The sequence below is a fragment of the Silene latifolia genome, chromosome 3, assembly GCF_048544455.1.
Source record: "Silene latifolia isolate original U9 population chromosome 3, ASM4854445v1, whole genome shotgun sequence".
In the NCBI taxonomy this organism is placed as follows: Eukaryota; Viridiplantae; Streptophyta; class Magnoliopsida; order Caryophyllales; family Caryophyllaceae; genus Silene; species Silene latifolia.
This window is the reverse complement of record NC_133528.1, coordinates 128,995,363-129,011,057: the sequence shown is the minus strand read 5'-3', so window position 1 is coordinate 129,011,057 and position 15,695 is coordinate 128,995,363. Positions and strand designations below refer to the sequence as shown.

General features: G+C 33.7%; 1 long non-coding RNA gene across 1 annotated transcript; it reads left to right on the top strand.

The window, feature by feature from the left end:
• Positions 1–5,051: 5,051 nt before the first annotated feature.
• Positions 5,052–15,516, top strand: LOC141648018 (uncharacterized). The gene is made up of 2 exons (XR_012545909.1): positions 5,052–5,140; positions 14,575–15,516. It is a non-coding gene; the product is annotated as an uncharacterized LOC141648018 (long non-coding RNA).
• The last annotated feature ends 179 nt before the right edge of the window (positions 15,517–15,695 follow it).

The window sequence follows — 15,695 nt, the reverse complement described above, 5'->3', positions numbered from 1 at the left end:
ATGAAAATGAAGGGTTATAATTCAAGACGATGAGGGAGATTATATGGTTGAGGAGGGAGACAAGGAGGGTACCAAGGGCTTTGGAAAAGAAGTCGATAAGAAAGACGGTTTTGGATGGTATGTGGAGGCTGTACTCTAGCCGAGGTTAATGAGTGATGACTAATGAGTGACATGTTGAGGTTTGAAAGGAAGGAGAAATAATCAACATTTGAATGATAATCTTCATTTCGAAGATGTCTTAATTTAGTGGTGAAGATAGAGATACTGTAGTATCTTGACAATAGGTTTCAGGTTCGAATCCTCTCTGTCCTTTAATGTGAAAATTAAACTAAAACTAAATTAACGTACCTTTTTTTTAGGAAAAAAAAAAAAGTTAACGTAACTTAACTTTAACTAGTTCTTGAACCCGTGCACTGCACGGGTTGTAACGAAAAGTATTATTAAAAGTAAAAACATACTTTTTTTTGGATTTAGTAAATAACTAAATTTTAGAAAATTTTACTTTGTCAATTCATACACTTTTGATAAGGTTTATGCAAGAAAATTACCTTCCATTTTATTCATCCACTTTTGAGGGGTCGTTTGGTTCGCTGCTTTGGCATGGAATGGATTGGAATGAGAAACCATAGAAGAAGTATGGAGTTTCAACTTCATAACTTTCAAAACTTGTTTGGTTCATTAGAAAAATAAATATAAAAGTATGGAGTTTGAATCCAGGGGAGGAGTTGGGTATGAGATTCCAAGGGGTTGAAATTTAGTTAGAATCCAATATGTATCTAACTCCATTCCAAAATGCTCCAGCAAAACATTGGAATTAATCAAATCCATTACAATCCATTCCAATGACGCCAACCAAACACCCCCGATAAGTTAATATTGCTTAATTTTATTCAAAGTATACTTCGCTTCTTTTTTTATTGACTTTTTAAATTATGAGAGGTGAAATATGAAAAGTGGAGATAAAATTATTGTATTTTTTATAACCTATTTATTTACGCAATATACATTTAATTTTACTCATAGTTGCCCCCTTTTGTTATAATATTACGTACCCCTCTTGTTTGTTCGCCTCTTAATGCTTTAGTTACCTTCTCTCTCATTTTTACTCCCGCCCGCCATTGCCTTAAACATCTGGAAGCAGCGTTCACCATCATTCACCGACTACCTTGGGACCCACCAGCAAACCCTCCATCGCAGTGGTGACCGCACCCAACACTCGGACCAAGACGTCCCTCTCAACCCCATCATTGCACCCCCTCCCCACCACCACTACATCCACTAACCACCACCCTGTAATTGAACTCAACGGAACTGAACTTAACTTGGTGGACCTAAATTAAACTGAATTTATAAGAGCCGAAATTAACTCTAAAAAAATAGGGTCTTAGTATTAATTTTTTAAATACGTACAAAATTAGTACCAAAAAATACGTACAAAAATGATAATCACCTTAAACTTTACTTATGACATACTTCTCAATGACTTGGCATACGGGTCATTGATTCGGTTTCGGATTGGGTTAAATCGATTCGGTTTAAATCGGGTTGACTTTATTATTTTCGGTTTTAGTTCAATTTCGATCAGGTTCATTTCAATTAGACATTTTAATCAGTTTGTACTAACTCGAGTTGGGTACAGTTCGGGTCCGATCAATTTCAGTTCAGTTCTGTTTCAGGTCATAATTTTGTTGACTTAACAGTAAAAAAATTAGTTTAAATGTGTATCTTATACTTTGCAATTCGAATGTAATGATTTATAATACCATTAATAAACAAAAAAATTAATGAAAAACACCTAAATTATGAGATTATTATCAGAAATAAATTCTTTTATTTCAGGACAATTGATTTGGTTGTTATCGGTTCAGATATATTCAGTTTCGGGTATCATTCGGTTATTGTTGAATTCAATTCAGTTTTGGTTCGATTCGGATAAAGTCGGGTTTCAGGCACTATTCAGGTTACTCATTTCGAATGTTCGATCGATTATCAATTCAGATATTAATCGATTATTCAGATTTGGGTTTATTTTGTCAGGTTTACTTCTCATATACACGTTTAAGATCTCATCATTAAAGTCTTGGTTTATGCAAAATGCTTAACTACCATTAAGTTTAGAAAACGGCATCCATTAAAAAACTATGATCATAGAAGGTCATGACAACAAATTGTCGACCGAAAGATAAAGAAGAAGACCATTTTCCCTTTATAATGAATAAATGATCAACAAAGATGCTTGAAAAATACTTCTAACACAATTGATAAATTTAAATCTTAATATATTATTATAAAAATAATGGTAAATAAAATGCATCAAAATACAATCTTAACTTGTATTTTGACATAAGTCATCCATTTTTTTTTAACTTGACTAACCCTGTCGTAACCCTAACTGAGTAGATCTCCTTAACCAACCGCCCTGAAGGACCTTACGCGTACCCGACGACACCTAAATTGAGGACCTGAACTTGAGCTATAACCTGAATTGACCAAATTAAGTATGATCTTACCCGATTTTTTTTTGTGCGCTCGTTCCATTATCCTAAACAACTTGAAAATAGCTGACCCGAAAATTATCCAGAGCTGACCCGAATTCTTACAAACCCAAAATGTTTGAACTCAAACTAACCCGATCGAAACCATGTTGACCTATTTGCCAGATCTTAGCCTCATTGACCTATTTGTATGACATTGCAGGTAGATAAGGTTTCATTTCATCTATTTCACATATTTTATAGTGGTGATATATTGAATGTCATTTTCTAGTTATGAAACGTAACCCACATACAAATGGATCTGAGGTTTTCATCAAATACAGTAACAAAATTAAGATAAATAACTTCGACAGATCTATAATTCTAAATCATATCATCACACTCACTCTAAGTTCATAACTATTCGTTGTTCTATTTTTTCTACTTCTGTACAGATTAAACCAACCAATATTAATGCCCCGTAAAAAGAAAGGAAAACGAAATTAAAAAAAAAAGGTTAAATCCAAAATGACCATTATACAAACCGCCTTTTCGCCTATACACCGTTGCTCATGAATCTACCTAGCTATCATTCCATTGTCCTAACGCATAACATAACTCATGCCTTAAACAATAGTTTTAAGATGCAGCATAATAAAAGAACAATAGTTTTAACAATGATAATATAATTTGTGTCTTAAACAATAGTTTTAAAAAATTAAATAACATGGAACAACAATTAATTATTATAGTGGCAACTAAATCGTCATCAAGTTTTTAAATAATCAAATTACAATATAAACATGGAAATTAGAGGAACATTTTAAACAAAATTTCAAAAAATAGAAAACGCAAATTACCAATGGGAAGTAACGACGACGGTACGTATGGGCTCTTAGTTTGACGTCCATTGTAACTTAGTCTTCGTACATATCTTTAACACCAAATACAAATTTACCGCTCCTTATCCTGCACATCAAACATTACTCATCTTTAGAATAATTGAAAACTTTAGAGTTTAATTACGTATAGCAATATAAATTATACAAAAACAAATTTGAAAGCAATATAAAAATCAAAATGAAACAAAGAGGTGTAGAGTTGGAATTTGAATATAGAGTAGGTAATAGGGCTAGATATTTCAAATATTTAATGCCAAAAATTATGTTAAATATGGTCAAATAAGATAGCTCTCCTTATACAATTTCTGTAAAGCCACAAAGATTTCAATTATTTGATGAAATCTCGGCAAAATGAAAGCTCATTTCAAATTTAAGATGAATAATTTTGTAGTTTTCAACTGTCCATAGATGACATCAGTTGATATTCCTATAATCAAGTTGAAAAGGGCGAGAATTTTTGGCTTAGTGAATTAGGCAAGATTTGTGTCTGTTATTCTCATTTAGAATATTTTGATTAATAAGTGAAATGACAATGTTAGTCAAAATATCAATATTAATCAAGTTAAAAGATTCTGGATTTGAAGGTGTTGTTCAAAGATGTTGACTTGATATATTAATGCACCTTTTTTAAAATTATTGTGACTGAAGTAAAGGGTAACTGATAACATAAATCTAGGGAAATAATATTTCCGAAGATTGATATCCGAAAGTTTTTCTAAAACCAATTAAAATATCTAATATTTTACTTGATTGGCTTGAAATAATATTCCAAAATATATTGTTTCCCCATTTTTGTAATTGATTGTTATGTTAATCTTAAGATTAGTTGGAGATAATATTTTTGGAGATAATATTTTTAGGAGTATAAAATGTATCCCTTAATTGGATACGTAATTTGCGTCAAGAATGTCATTTGATTTGATTTAAATTGTAAATTCCTTTTTTTTTTATTAATTCATCAAATGACACGTGGCGCAAGAATGGGTGTTGACACGTGGCGAACAAAGAAGTAGCTGGTTGTTGCTTTAATATAATATATGATGTTATTAAACTAAAATGAACTTGTCTAAGTTCACCTAAATTTAGTTTAACTTAAGTTAATTAACATAAGTTAGTCAAATTTAAAATAAGTTATGTTAACTTAATTTAACACAATATAGATGAACTTAAATTATATCTAATTTAATTTTACTCGGTTTAGCTACATTAAACTTAATTTAATTAATAAAAAAAATATAACTAAACTGATAAGCTAAACTTACAGCACCCGAACTGAATTAAACTAAACTTATGACCTGAATTAAATATAACTTATTTAAGTAAAATTAAATGTAGAAGAACATGATCGTCTATGACACAAAAACTTGTAAATAAAAACTCTATAATCAAAACATTGTAAAGCAGATTCTAATATACTTTACAGTAATTTACCTACAATTAGATTTTAATAGTATTATATATCATGAATATTTGGTAGAGACAATATGACGACATTGTGTGACCATTATAACGTTAACCTTGTACAAAAAAAAATTCCATCACATGCATTGCATATATACATTTAATTTAATTTCCCTATCATGAAATCACATCATCATAAATAATTAGGGCAAATTCACACTCCCCACTTCTCACTAGTGAGCAATGAGAATGCTCAAATCATATTATAAAAAGTCACATTTCAATGCAATGGTTAAGAATTGTTGAGCAAAGGGCAAATGTGGTGGAGGTATAGTGAAGAAAGTTCAACCTATTTATATGTAGGTACACTTTGGCTTTATATATTTATAGTTCTTATTTGATCTTTTTAACTCTCTATATATATAGTAATTTCTTTCTTGTTTGAATGTGTAAACATAGCATCTTTATAATTGAATGATGTTACATCAAATTATTTGCTTATTAACAGACGAAACCTGTATTTAAATCGACTGTATATGTCAGTTGAATAGTAGTCGGGTTTCTGATGTATGTTTAGTTGACATAGCTGTGTATGATAGAGATATCTGTATATAAAAAGCTTACTGTAGATGGTTTATAATAGAAAGGTCCAAATTCTATAAAGTACATATATGAGATTAGCCGGCTAATTATTGGAGGAAATATTAATTACATTTGAAGATAATTTAAAGAAAAAAAAACCTAAGTAATCGTGCAATAGAAGGTAGGGGCATGAGTGGCACACACAAAAAAGTTGAAATATTTGAGATTGATATTCAATAATAGAAGAGCATCTAATGGTTTGAAAAGTTGTATGAAATAGATAGTGAAATATTTCATTTGTGGAGTTTAAAAAAAATATTTAAAAAAAAAAGAAAAGAGAAAGATGTAGTCACCCTCAATTTTTATGTTTAATGACATTAGTTATTTACTTTTGTTAATAAATATTGATGTTATTTAGTTCATATCATTTGTTGAATTACTCGTGACAAAGTCTTGTAGATTATTTAACCTATTATGCCTCTTTAACTAGTTCAACAAACTCTGATTTATAATATTATATTCGCGAAAAAGTCAATGATATAACCAGTCGTATATGACAGACACATCTATATAAAATAACAAAAAAAAAGTATATGATTAGCAATTTAGCATTATATTATTCATTAGTATCACTTAATGACAGACTACTACGATTGTGTGACAGCAGACAATAATCGAATTGACAAAAGAAGATGTGTACAAACATGACCTTTGTGAAAGATTCAGCGAAACTAGTTGTATATGACAGAGACATCTATATATAAAAAGGAGGATAAACTATCTTAACAAACAAAATCGGAACTAAAAGTCAATAGCCAAAAGGTTTTAGACTTTTAGTTCTCATTTCTAAGCATTGTATTATAAATTTACAATTATTGGACTTTAGAAGGAAGATCAATTATACGAGTAACAATAATAGCTTCATGCAACTTGGTATATTACTCGTAGTATACGAAGACATTATTACATCAACATAATAAATACATAATTATATGTAGGTGAACCCATCAAATTAAGTGCATGCTTTTAAGAGTGTAAGCAGAATTTAAGTAAAAATTAGGCATATAATTCTATATAGTTTATTAGTTGATAAGATGACGACATTCTGTGGACATTCTTGCCTTAGTCTTAGCTAACCCGTCAACTTTGAAAGGAACACATGCATTTACTTATTTCTTAATCACCTTAGATTCCTTTAGGGGTCGAGATGTCTTGTTCCATTTTGGTATTATTCATGAGTTAAGTTCTTCTATGTTTTAGACATACCATTTCCGTCTTGCCAAAAATACGAGATTTTGTAATAATTTTATGGTTAAATGTAACCACTAACCATATGATCCAGCTAGTGTTACAGTTTATAATAACTTATTTTTTAAAAGTAGTCATATTTAACTGTAAAATGATCTCAAAATCTCTACTTATTGTGTCAGACTAAAATGACTCCTTTTAAGGGAAATCAACTATTCTTTTACTGGTAAAATTGGTAACGATATATGTACTTTAACGAAACTTTAATAAAAGTAAGGAGATGATCAAATAAAAGTTTCTTCCTACTTTAGATGCTTTTATTATTATATTCCTGATAAAATTTGATTTTTTCTTTATTCTGTAACTGTTAAAATTGAAAAAACAATTTATATAATAAGCTTAAATAATATAAGACGCGTAGTTAAGAAGATATAATGAACATTTAATTTCAGGTTTGAATGCTCGAAACTCTTTTATGGAAATTGTAATGCCCTCTTATCTTATTTGGCAAAACAAAATTTCTGTGAGCTTCATTAAAGATGAGTCAGGAATGCATCAACTTAGATTAAATAACGAGCTAACCAACTAGCCTAGGAGGCAAGGAGTGTGAACAATTAACTTTTGTAAAGTCATGTATTAACAAAATAAAAGAGGAAAGTAATGTTCTATTTTATACTCTTCTGAAAAAATAAATAAAAAATTGGCAAAGTAATTTCAATTTCTTGGTCCACACACTTTTCTCTTCTAGCCAACATTTTCTTTTTGTTTGATCTAAGATAGTTTGCTTAGCACTAATTAAGAAAAGATGGAGAAGTCTTAAAAAAAAAACATAATGTTAAAACCCCTACAAAAGTATAATTTGAATGCATGTTATATGACTTGAATTTTTTTTTTCCCGGGTTAATAGGTAAAACATATAGGCGTATATAATGCAAAGCTGTGCGTCATATTGAGGAAATAGTCAGTTGTTTATTAGTCGACATAATTATATGATAAAGACATCTATATACATAGATAGAAAGTTAGAAAGTAATTAAGCATTTTATTGAAATTTATTATATATAGTATTTATACAATTATGAATAAGTCTTGATATGTTGCCATCTAAGCTAATTGTAATTTCATTATGTTACCTCTCTGAAAGAGTCAGCAATATTACCATCTTATATATGATAAACACATTTGTATATTAAACAACAAAAGTCAGAAACCATAATTATTATACTAGATATATGACACGTCATATTTGTGAAAGAGTTAACAACATAGCCAGCTGTATATAAAGAAGAAAAGTAAGGCATCATACCTACTTTATTGTGTTAGAATATATGTCACTTTTATGAAAGAGTCAACAATGTAACCAGTTGTAAAGGAACTAGAACTACTAGTTTATTACTTTGAAAACTACATACATACATAGTATATAGACATATACTCCGATATATCACATCTATGAAAGAGTCAACAATATAACCAGTTGTATGTATATATTGAAGAAAGGTAAGAACGGGATACAATATGTGAGCACAAATAAGAACATATAACATGCACTCCACATTTATGAAAGAGTCAACAATGTAACCAGTCGTATATAAAGAGGATAAGTAAGGAATAATAATACAATATTTAATGAATGACAAGGTTACTACTACTACATAAATTAAAAAAAAAAAATTTGCAAACAAATGATTTAGCACTTTATTACTCATAATTAAGAGTTAAGTTTGATAATGGTGAGCATAAAATATGATTTCTTGGTGTGTTTTATCTAGTACAATAATTGGTAAACAATACGACATAATATCGACATCTTAGTTGAAATGTACGGAATTAAGCAGTTCCGTTCACTTATCAATCCCTAATTATTATGTTTTGTTTAATCCATGAAATGTCGACACTATGTTGATACTATCGCCTTACTATGCCTAGTCAAATTTCGGGCCAAAACTTGGACCACGTGCTATCCACTTCTTTGCCCCCTAGGCCCTAACTATATAGATCCGTTTACCAAGTGGGAACCGAAAATAACGGTTACGGATTTCCTCGTCACAAAAAAAACTACTTCATCCATATCACACAAATGGTAATATTGACTTTTTCACACTTGTCGAGACTCGTTTTGCAACGTGAATATCTTTAAACACACATTATTAAAAATTATAAAAATTTGATATTCTTTTAGCATTCATGACGATAAATCAAAGAAGATATCACATGACTATATTTTGTCTTATAGATTAAGAATAATATTGAAGATTCTCTATGACCATGAATAATGCCAAGATTCTCAATGTTACCATTGGTGTGATATGTATTGAGAATAAGAACTTCTCTAATATTGGAAGTCCAGCAACATCGTATCTTGCTTCAACAAACTCAAGTCAATAGTCTTCTATTTGTTCCTATTTTGTCTCCTAGTCATTAGCCTTGTATTATTGCTGTTATTCTGATAACTATCTTAATAGGGTTTCTCTTTGCATAATTCTAGGACTTAGTTGTTAACCTTTGTATCCTATAAATACATACTCCTGTACACTGTTTCCATGATCAAAGAATATAACTTTCATATTCATTCTTTACATGGTATCACGAGTCCGTCGATCCTCACGATCAACTCGATAATCGCTTCCCTTGTGAGCTCCGAATTATATACACGACTCATTCCTCTCCGACCCTCTTCATGGCTAACCAACTTCAATTAGCTAATGCCGCTGAACCGAACTCTCCCCTCACTCTTGTCAACTTCTTAAACAGCATTCAACTCAAAGACACCATGACCTTTCGTCAATGGCGTTTCCAAATCCGTGCCATCATGAATGGTCTCCAGCTTTTCTCATTTCTTGATGGTACTCACCCACCTCCACCCGAAACCCTCACCCAAGACCCGGTTCCTCCTGCCACCGTCCCCACCATTGTCCCGAACCCTGCCCATTCCACTTGGTATCGCCAAGACCAACTTATTCTTGGTGCTCTTACCAGCACTCTATCCTCTCCCATTGCCGGTCTCATAATCAATGATCAACACGTCTCATGAAGCGTGGTCTACCCTTCTCCGTACCTTTGCTAATTCATTGCGAGGGCATCGCCTTCAAATAAAGGACCGTCTTGACAACATCTCACACACTGAGGGCATGTCTATCACTGACTACATGACCTCCATTAAGGCTTGTACTGATGACTTGGCTCAACTCGAACATCCCATGGATGTCGATGATATTACTAACAAGATTCTTAATGGTCTCAATCCGGAAAAATATGGTGCTGTCATTGATGTTGTTCGTTTACGTGACACCCCGATATCCTTTGAGTCTCTCCACGAAAAACTCATTCAACATGAACTCCGCCTCAAGCACCAACAAACTCCTTCATCCGTCTCCTTTCCTCCGTCTGCCAATGCAGTTACACACCGCCCTAATTACCAACCCCGCTGCAATAATCAAAATCACAATCAAAACCGCTATCAAAATCATCAAACCCGTTCCTCCTATTCTCCGAAATCCTCTACCCACACTACGACCAATTCCACTCAATCCCAATACAAAAATCCGTACAAAGGCCGCTGCCATTTCTGTGATGTAGTTGGTCACGTTGCATCTGACTGTGGTGACCTTAAACGTCTCTACCCGGACATTGTCTTTCCTACTAGGCAGCCTCGTGGTCCTCCCCCTCAAGCCAACACGGCTGCTGCCTCGGCCTCTGCTCCACCTCGGTCATGGGTTGTTGATAGCGGTGCGTCTCATCATATCACAGATGATTTAAATACACTATCCCTTCATACTCCTTATGAAGGTCCCGATGATCTCTACATTGGTGATGGTTCTCCGCTTCACATTACTCATACCGGTTCATTTACTCTTCCTTCCTCTTCTAAATCTCTTCGTTTTACTAATGTGCTAGTTGTTCCTAAGATTTCTCGTAAACTCCTTTCCGTTAATCAATTTTGCCTTGACAATGGTGCATATGCTGTTTTCTCACACTCTTCTTTCTTTGTTAAGGACACCAAGACGGGAACCCTTCTTCTTCACGGCCCACTCATTGACGGCATGTATGTGTGGACTCCTTCCTCGCCTCACGCGAATCTAGATATTACACCAGGACAATCATCATGGCATCATCGTCTCGGTCATCCCTCCAACAAAATTCTTCAAGTTCTTAATTCTAGATTTAATTTACGCACTTCTATTTCCGATAATTGTATTTCTTGTCATCTTAATAAAAGCCACCGTCTTCCATTTTTCGATTCTACACTTGTGTCTACTGCTCCTCTTGATCTTATTTTTTCGGACCTATGGCAGTCACCCGTCCCTTCATCCGACTCCTACAAATATTATGTTGTCTTTGTTGATCATTATACTCATTACATATGGTTATATCCGCTTAAACTAAAATCTGACACCGAGTTTACATTTATCAAATTCTGTGCCATCGTTGAAAAATATTTTAACAAACCTATCCGACGCTTTTATTCTGATAATGGCGGAGAATTTAAAAAGATGACCCCTAATCTTCATATTAATGGTATTACTCATCTTACTTCTCCACCCCATACCCCCGAGCATAATGGCTTTGCTGAAAGACGTGCCCGTCACATTGTTGAAACGGGTCTTGCCTAACTCACTCATGCACAACTTCCGTCCTCCTTCTGGCCTCACGCCTTTTCCACTGCAGCCTATCTTATTAATAGACTTCCGACTTCAACTCTCCACAACAAATCCCCTTATCTTGCCCTATTTAACACCGAACCCAATATTAATAAGCTTCATAGTTTTGGTTGTTTATGTTTTCCATGGATACGTCCCTATAACACCCACAAACTCGAACCCCGCTCTATTCAATGCATTTTTATTGGGTATTCTCTTACGCAAAGTGCGTATCTGTGTCTTGACCCACTGACTTCTCGGGTCTACACATCCTGTCATGTCCGCTTTCTTGATGATGAGTTTCCTTACCTCCGTCTTATGCGCCTCTCCTCTCCGCCACAATCTCCTTCTCCTGATACTTGGTGTTCATTCTCTGTTCCTATTCTCCCCATCACTCCTACTCCTTCCTCTACCTCTCCCACGTCCTCCCCCTCGCCCAACCAGTCCCCACCTGATTCTGGTCCTCTTTCCCTCTCCTCGTCCTGTGTTTTGCAATCCTCCCCCTCTGTTTTGAACCACACCTCCCCAAACTCGCAACCCTCTACCACTGTTTCGCTTTCTTCATCCTCCACCTCTGCCATCGTTCCTCTCCACAACACTCGTCTTTCCAATAACATCGTTAAACCCAATCCCAAATACGCCAAACTCTCCACTCTTCCCACTACCTATGCCACGCCCACTACGGTTAAACAGGTCCTTATTGACCCGCTTTGGCGCGCTGCTATGCAAACAGAGTTTGATGCTCTTATTCGAAATTCCACTTGGTCCTTAGTTCCTGCCACACAAGCTTCGAATGTTATAGGTTGTAAATGGGTTTTCCGTCTCAAATATAATCCTGATGGTAGTCTTAAGCAACACAAGGCTCGTCTTGTTGCTAAGGGCTTTCATCAACGACCCGCTCTCGATTTCTCTGAAACCTTTAGCCCTGTTATCAAGCCCACTACGATCCGTCTCATACTCTCTCTCGCTGTTACTCATAGCTGGCCACTCCGTCAAATTGACGTTAATAATGCTTTCCTTCAAGGATCGTTATCCGAGTCTGTGTTTATGGTTCAGCCACCGGGGTTTGTAAATTCCGATACTCCTGATTATGTTTGTAAGTTAAGCAAAGCTATTTACGGTTTAAAGCAGGCACCGAGAGCCTGGTTTACTGAGCTGAAAAATTATTTAATTACTTATGGTTTTCGCAATGCTCTTTCTGACTCGTCTTTGTTTATTTTTGGACGCACTAATATCCGGCTATTTGTTCTTGTCTACGTAGATGATATTATTATTACAGGTCCAAGTCAAGACGATGTCACTGCCTTTATTCATGCCATATCCCTCCGTTTTTCGCTTAAAGATTTGGGTCCGTTATCCTATTTCCTTGGTATGGAAGTCACTCCCACGTCCACTGGGTTGCATCTAAACCAATCGAATATATCTCGGATGTCCTCACTCGGTATAATATGCTTGATTGTTGTCCGTCTACCACTCCGATGCTCTCTCATCCTCTACTAGTCGTCAAGATGATCAACCACTTGTAGATGAGTCTTGTTATCGTGCTATTGTCGGAAGTCTTCAATACTTATCCTTGACGCGGCCCGATATTGCTTTTCCAGTAAACCAGTTAGCTCAATTTGTAACTCATCCAACAGCCACACATTGGTCCACCTTGAAACGCTTACTTCGGTTCTTAAAGGGTACGATTCATCATGGTATACAATTTTACAAGGATACTCCGTTCAATTTACATGCTTATTGTGATGCGGACTTGGGTGGTGATAAAGATAATTATGTCTCTACAACCGGGTTTATTGTTTTTATTGGTCGAAATCCTATTTCCTGGTCTTCTCGCAAGCAACGAACTCTTTCCCGCTCCTCCACGGAGGCTGAATTTCGAGCAGTTGCCGACACTACCTCGGAGTTACTATGGTTAAAATCTGTTCTTTCCGAGCTTTGTCTTCCTCTAACTCGTGCCCCTGCTATTTTTTGTGACAACTTGGGAGCGACAAATTATTCTGCCAACCCTATTTTTCATTCGAGAATGAAACACTTGGCCCTTGCGTTTCACTTTGTTCGGGAACAAGTTCAATTGGGCACTATTCGAGTTCAACACATCAATGACGATGATCAATTAGCTGATACATTAACCAAGCCATTGCATAAGTCCCGTTTCCTAATGCTTAATTCCAAGATTGGTCTTACTCTTCGACCGTCCATCTTGAGGGAGCGTATTGAGAATAAGAACTCCTCTAATATTGGAAGTCGAGCAACATCGTATCTTGCTTCAACAAACTCAAGTCAATAGTCTTCTATTTGTTCCTATTTTGTCTCCTAGTCATTAGCCTTGTATTATTGTTGTTATTCTGATAACTATCTTCATAGGGTTTCTCTTTGCATAATTCTAAGACTTAGTTGTTAACCTTTGTATCCTATAAATACATACTCATGTACAATGTTTCCATGATCAAAGAATATAACTTTCATATTCATTCTTTACAATATGAAGGGAGTATATAGAATTTGATACTTTATTAATATGGGTTAAAAGAATGTTTTATGGATTATCATTATTATAAATTCATCAAAAAGTGAATTATAAGTCTTTATTCTTGATTTATAACGGTCATTAGATAGATATATATCTGTTTTTATAACGATATTAAATAATAACTCCTATATTCAAGTAGTTTAAATGATAGGTTCTGATAGTGTATCAAAGTCTGTCTCACAATATAAGTCATAGAACGATCTTGGATAAAGAGTTTCACTTTCTTTGTATCATTTAATTATTTACTTTTAATTAAAATACACTTTAAAAAGAATATAAACGTAAATAAATAATCAAGGCGGATTATATTTTTAGTTTAAGGCTCCCATCATCCCATGGGCCATGGGTATATCGAGGTCAGTTGGGTTTTTGGTCACAAGTTATACATTAACATTAGGTCTACTTGTCCAAGGAATTGATTTGATTTGATTGTAAATGTTTGACTTTGAGGACCCAAAATGTGGCCTATACAAACACAAATTCTTGTTTCAAACATTTTTCGTCTTATTTTTCAGACGAGTATATGTGATTATTTTATAATTAAATGTAACCACAATGGTATAGACAGTGTTACAGCTTATGATAACTGATTTTTCAATAGTGGTCACATTTAACTGTAAAATGGTTACAAAATTTCGTCTTATTATTTCAGACAAAAAAACCCGTCCAAAACAAAACGCACCGATACACTAAAATCAGTGATATTGATGGTGAAGTTTTTTCTAAAGATGATAGAAGAGGTTTAGTTAATTTGTGTAGAAATATAACCATATTGATATTTTTGACTAAAACAGGGCATGAGTTTGAAGAAAAGGAAGAATGATATGGATAATAAAAAGTTGCCAAATGTTAAGATGTCATATCTATTTGTAAAGAAGGCCATAATAGCAGCAATCCGAATTCTCTTCATTACTCGAAAAGAAATGAACCTTCATTACTTCGAACGGTGCAAATTAAATATTGGGACGATCTAGTGGTTGTAATTATTTCATAAAAGTACTAGTAATATTTTAATAAATAGAGAGAGAAAATATACTAGAATAAAAGTATACTAGAGAAAAAATGGGAAAAAAGTAATGAAAAAGATCCAAATTACAATAGCAGGAAGATAATGTGGTAATGTCTTTGTTTAAGAGCAACAAGGATCCTCTCCATTTTTTTCTCTCCATTTCCTCTCACAAACCCATTTAATAATATTATCTCATATATACTCTATTAACCATTTATTTTTATGCATAAATCGTGAACCGTTCGATGTTGACGAGATACAATCTCGACCGTTGATAGGTAATGGCCTCTCCATTTCTTTTTAAGATATGGAGAGAATTTTGGCTCGTTTAAGAGGGGTGATGGACTGATGGCTCTTGGCTCGTTCATCTTATGGCGTCTTTTTTATTAAGTCCGGCTTTGTTATGAGTAAGTTTACTGTAAAATGGTTTTACAATGTTAAATACTTCCTTCATATCATATCAATGGTAATATTGACTTTTTTACATTTGTCGAGATACGTTTTACAACGTGAATATCTTTAGTTACACATTATTAAAAATTATAAAAATTTGATATTCTTATAACATTCGTGACGATAAATCAAACAAGTTCTCACTATATTTTGTCTTATAGATTAAGAATAATATCGAAGATTCCCTACGATCATGAATAGTGCCAAGATTCTCAATGTTACCATTGGTGTGGTATGAAGGGAGAAGTAATAAATGATCTTAATGGTTTTATTATTGAAAGTGGTGATATGAGAGTTGTTTTAGTGGAGTGTTTTTAAATAAATAATCATTTGTTTTTACAATAGTTCTTATGTAAAACGGTTTTATATAAGAATTGTTATTATACAGAGTATCTATTTAGGACCATTTTAATTTTTTTTAACCCATTACCACTTACATCACACACAATTAGA